Genomic DNA, 6,000 nt, shown 5'->3' with positions numbered 1-6,000 from the left:
ACTTGACATATAGCTCATTCCTTTCCTAGGCACCCAGGCAAGGTGGAAGTGAGAAGTTGGTTCAGTTCGGGGATGGATTGATCAGATGCCATATCTACCATGGCACAAGGGGCAGTCTTGCCAACCCAGGTTAGGGTGTGAGAGATGCAACCGCATTGAGGTGTGGATGGTTAGGAGTGGGTTATGTGAACGGTTTTGTTATAGCCTCTTCATGGGATGTCGTGGTGACATGCTGGCATGTGGGTACGTACGCAGAGTAAATTGTATATAGAAATAATGCACCTTTTGGTTGTTAATATGTTTCAAAGGTATAGTCATATTCGAAGATGTGATATCCTCGTCCCTCTATACATGGCTTGGAAGTTGGCCATGAACTAGTGGCATTGCTTGTCCCACAACATGTGATGGCCATGAACTCATGGGAGGTTGTCACGCCGAGAAATTTACACTAAATTTCTGAACAATAGCATGTATTGAATCTCGGTCCAGGCATCAGCCCGACTACACACTATGACAAATCAATATACAGTTCCACGACTTAAAAACAAATAAAAACAATTATCTATCGAAATGCAGCGGAAAAGGAAAACAAACTAAACCATCTAATCTTCAGCTTCAGCTGGCGATGACGGCTCCACACCACAGGCATTCTCGACGACAGACTGAACCTCACTTCAACCTCTGGAACAACCTTCTGACTCAGGCACTGGCACTTGCTCTGGTGGGGGAAAAATTAAGCAAGGCTGAGTACAAACCACCGTACTCAACAAGTAACACCCAAGAGAGAAAGAATAATGAATGCAATAGGGTATCAAGGAACAAGCTAAGGTTAAATTCCACAAAGCTGCAGTAATTTAGCAAAACAGTAGATAAAATAGACTGAAATAAAAGTAAAGTAAACATTTAAAATAATCATCCACTGTTCAACATTACACCACGTTGCAACAGGCCCAGACCGCTGTCGAACGTTACACCACGTAGCGACAGGGTCAACCCTCTGTCCAACGTTAAACCACGTTGCGACAGACCCAAACCACTGCCAACATTACACCACGTTGCGCAGGGTCAAACTGCTTCCAAGATTAATCCAATTATAAAAGGTTCAACTAATCCCAGTGAATCTGTCAGTTCGTCCAATAACCGCGGGCACGGCTGTTCGAATAGTTTTACTTTGCAGAGGTGTATAACTTTACTCACAAGACGTGACTCCCAAGCATGTTACCATGCCCTAACGTATCACCACGATACCTCAGTACGGAAACCATGATAAGACCTTTCACCTAACCCTCCCTAGATAATCGCACCGCACTTCAGGTTTCACCCCCTCCTTTACACCAAGTCGGGCAGTCCCCTCTTGTGCCTTGGTGAATCCGGAATCAGAGGCTTTCGTTACACCACGATTGCCCATCCATACTCCATCGCGCTCACCCTTGCCTTGGTACGTCGAATAGGGACAAGCTAGATTACGAGTCTCAGCGTTGCCCATTCTGGATTGTGGTTAGTACGTGTAAGACTTTCAGGGTTTCCCGAGAACCGGTCCTTGATTGCTATGGGTGCGACTCTCAAAACCATGCACCCACAGCCCACCATAAGCAATATTTTAGTTGTATTAATCAACATCGGGAAATTAATGATGATCACAACCATTAAAGATCTATCAAAGTCTAATCAACAATTAAATAAGTGATAACAGGTGAGCTAGTTGGGCTAATCATGGCTAAGCATTACCTAAGCCTATTTCTAGTCAAATTAACCCTGTGATAACAATAATAATAAGTGGGAATCAATGGGTATAAAGATAATTGCCCAATAGATAAATACAATAAAAAGATTTGCATAAAACAATGCATGTTTGAATATAAAGCGAGGAATTTTATAAACATTGGTTCAATATGATCAAAGAAGGGTGCCACTTGCCTTGCTTAGACTCACGAGGAACTTCGGCGATGACTTCGAGAACGAACGACGCTACGACGGGGAAAACATACGACAAACAAGGCAAAACAAGCAAAAACAGACTATAAAACTACTAAAACAGAGAAAGAAACTATTTTTAATGGATTCTTGGCATTTTTCTGGATTTAATGAAATTTGAATGGGCCTAAACGGAGACTAGATGAATTACTTATGAATTTTAGAAGTTTTCTGGGTTTTTAACTAAACAGAAAAGTCCTAAATCAATTATTGCGCAATTAATGGGGCTGCTGACGTCAGCGAGGAGAGAGGGATGGCGGCGCCGATAGATGGGGTCCCGCAGGCAGTGAGAGGGAGGGGTGAGGGGAGGATGACGTGCGGGCCCAGGGAAGAGAGAGAAGGAAGGGGGTGGTGGCCGGCGACTGACAGGTGGGACCCGCCGGTCAGCGTGAGAGGGAGCGAGAGGGGAGAGTTAGCCGGCGACTGGCGGGTGGGCCCCGTTCGTCAGCGGCCCAGAACAGAGGAGGAGGGGAGAGCGTAGCCGGGAGAGGAAGACGGCGCCGGCGGCGAGCAGGCGGTGACGGCGAGGACCGACGCCGCGAGGGCGACGACGGCGACGGCATCGGCCGGTGACTGGGGAGAAACGACGGCGACGGCGGCGAGCGACGCAAGGCGACGGGCGGCATCGCACGGTGCCGGGGCGATGGCGACGGCGCACGGGAGGTGGAGGTGGGCACCGGCAGCGGCGGCACGGTGACCGTGCGGTGACGGTGAGGCGAACGCGATGGCGATGGCGCTGGGGCGGTGCGTCGGTGGCAGCGAACGGCGCGCGCGTGCGACGGCGACACGTGTGCCGGCGGCAGCGACTAAAGAGGAAAAGGGGAAGGAGAAAGGAAGGGGGATGCTCACCAGCGGCGATGGAGGTGGCGGCGAGTCGGCGAGGGGGAGGGACGGGTGACGGTGAACGGAGCGGAGACGACGACGACCGAAGTGCGAATGGCGGTGCACGGACGACGAGGTCGGGCGCGACGGCGGAGAGGGCGAGAAGGCGATGAGGGCGCTCGAGTGCCCCACCGGCGGCGGTGAAGATGGCGGAAAGTCGGCGAAGCCGAGGCGGAGGTGGTGACGAGGGTAGACGGCGACGTCCGACGGTCGACGGCGAGATCGGTCGACGGCGGTGAGGAAGCAGTGGTGCACGGGTGAGGCCAAAAGTGGCGGCGGGGCGGAGAGCTGGGGGTTTTATAGGGTGGCGGCCCTGGCTAGGGCGGGGCGGCGGTTGCGGAGGAGACCGAGTCGGCAACGAGCCGGATTCGGTGGCGGCGGTTGCGGCGGAGGAGTTGGAGTCAGCGGCTGCACGGCGCGGGCGAGGGAGGCGAGGCGGACTTCGGCGGCGCCCGGGCGCTGGGCCGAGGCGGGGGCAAGCGAGCTGGGCCGGCGGCTGGCGGCCCAGGCGGAGGGAGGAGGGTGCGCGCGGGGGGGGGGGGAAGGCCGGCTTGGGAGAGGTGGGCCGGCCCGGGAAGGAGGAGAGGAAAAAGAAAATGGAAAAAGAAAAGGAAGGGGAGGCAAATTGGACTTCGGCCCAATTTGGGAAGGAAGGAAAAAAAAAGAAAAAGGAGGGAAAAAGGAAAACCCCACTTTTGCCGAATTTTAAATTAGTTTGTTTGGCCAAATTTTATACTTCTGCAATTTGAGTTTAAATCCTGTTAATTGATTTGCGAACCTCGATTTAATTAAATTAAGTTCTTTTATAGGTATTTTCCCTGAGTTAATTAAGCCAATTATTATTTATGGATTTCTTTTACAAATTTAGGCTTGGGATAAAACTCCGGGCGTGACAGAGGTTCATCAACCACGAGAAGGTTGAATCCTTCAAGGCCATATGGAAGTAGTTGGCCATAACTTCTGTACGAGTGTTGGCTAGACCTTAGGGTGCTACTAAATTTGCCAGAACTCCACCTGGATGGTCATACTTCTCTGGGACCACTGGCTGGACCTTAGAGGGCATGTATACCTTTCAGAGTTGGTGGGTGAAGGACTGAAACCTAGTGGCATATGGTGTGGTACCAAACCGTGTTGGAGTGCTTTGCATGTGGTGGTCCTTGCCCCCCATGGGGCAAGCCATGAGATGTATGTGTCCCCGGCAAACTCGTTGTCATGGCGCCTCTCATGACCACACTTGAGTGTAACCCCTTGCGTTTGTTACGCCTAGAAATTTAAACCAATTTATGAATAATAGTATGCATTCATTCTCAGTTCAGGTCCTACCCGAGTACACACTATGACAATTCAGTATAGATGCATCATGTTGATAAAAAATAAATTAAAATAGAGTCTTAACAACACAACGTTGAAACAAAACTAATGCAGCTTTTCAGAGAAGCAACAGCAACGGTACAACCCCATAGGTGGCACTGAGTGTAACAACTCGCCTAATCTTCAAATGATTCCTCGTTTGACACAACTTCGGTTTCTGGGAAAATGCTAAGTACAAATACCGTACTCAACAAGCCACCAACAAATGCAAGAAGAATGCATGAGTACACCTAAGGCACACATTTGTGAAAACAACACTTAAACGAAAGCAAAAGAGAATAAATGATAATTAAATAAATAGTAATTATATAATAGTATTAAACCATGACTGGTTAGTGGTAAGCCACATCACACCAGACCTAGCACTAATACTATGTTAAACCGCACGATATAGCTCCCACTGATACCATGCTAAACCACGTGATACTGGCTCAATTATCCCAACAAATTTTATCATATTCATTTAATTATAAAAACAGTAAAACTAATCACACTGAATCTCTTCGATCGCCCAATAACCATGGGCGCGGTTGTTTAACAAGTTATACTCTTATAAGAGGTGTACAACTTTACTCATAAGACATAGCCCCACGTACGTACCCATATGTCGGCTTGTCACCACGACATCCCGTGAAAAGGCTATGACAAGACCCTCCATATAACACACTCCAAACCATGCACACCATATAAAGGTTGCATCTCCCACACCCTACCCAGGTTGTCAAGACTACCCCCTTGTGCCATGGAAGATCTGGCCGCTGATCAATCCATCCTAGACCGACCCAACTCCTTCACTTTCATCCTTGCCTGGTGTCTAGGAGAGGAATGAGCTATATGTAAAATCCAGTCATTGCCCACATTGGCTTGTGGCAAGTACAAACATGTCTCATGAGGATTTCCTTGAACCAATCCTTCATTACCTTGAGAACGACTTGCAAAACCATTGCACTCATAGTCCACCAATAGTCATGTATTAGTTGTTTTAAGAAAAATACCTAACCTCCGACAAAGTCCTGACTTATTTAAATGAGAATAAATAAAGTGTACCTACCCAAATTAAGTGAAGTTGACACTAAGTAGGGTTAATCAAATCAGCTTAAATAAAATAAAAAACCAGTTATAACAGTTGGCTCTAAAGCATAGCACAAACTAACCCAAGCATGTAATTGCAAAAGCAATGCAAGTTTGAATATAGAAGTGCGAAAATTGTTTTAAAAACTAGGATCTACATGCTCAAGGGTTTAGCAATGAATGGCTAAGAGAATGAATTTCCTTGCGACTCTGGAATGGCTTGGGCTACACTTCGTAGTAGACTAGACCCTGGGTGTCATGGAAATATAAAACAAGCAATTAAAAATATTCAAAATAGTACAATGGGCCACTGAAAAGTAAAAGAAACTATTTTTAACAGACTCTTGACAAATTTATTGATCCACTCCAATTTGAATGAGCTTAAACGGACTTCGTACTAATTAGTTATGATTTTTAGAAGTTATGTTGTTTTCTTGCTTAACCTGCAAAACTGAGTTAACGACTTTTTAACAACAACCTGAATGAAACAGGAGAACGGCGAGGAAAACAGAATTTACTGGACAAGAGATGGTCTAACGACTCATGCACGAATTACGTATTCGGACGATGAACTCGTTAACGGGAGGACTAGAAAACACCGGATGAAACACGAATCTGCACAAGAAGACAAAAGGATGCATAAATAAGGTATTCGCACAACGAATTTGTACCAAAACATGGGTCGTGAACGTATAGCCAAAA

This window comes from Oryza brachyantha, chromosome 12 (genome assembly GCF_000231095.2).
Source record: "Oryza brachyantha chromosome 12, ObraRS2, whole genome shotgun sequence".
Classification (NCBI taxonomy): domain Eukaryota; kingdom Viridiplantae; phylum Streptophyta; class Magnoliopsida; order Poales; family Poaceae; genus Oryza; species Oryza brachyantha.
Note: the sequence above shows the minus strand (reverse complement) of the source record.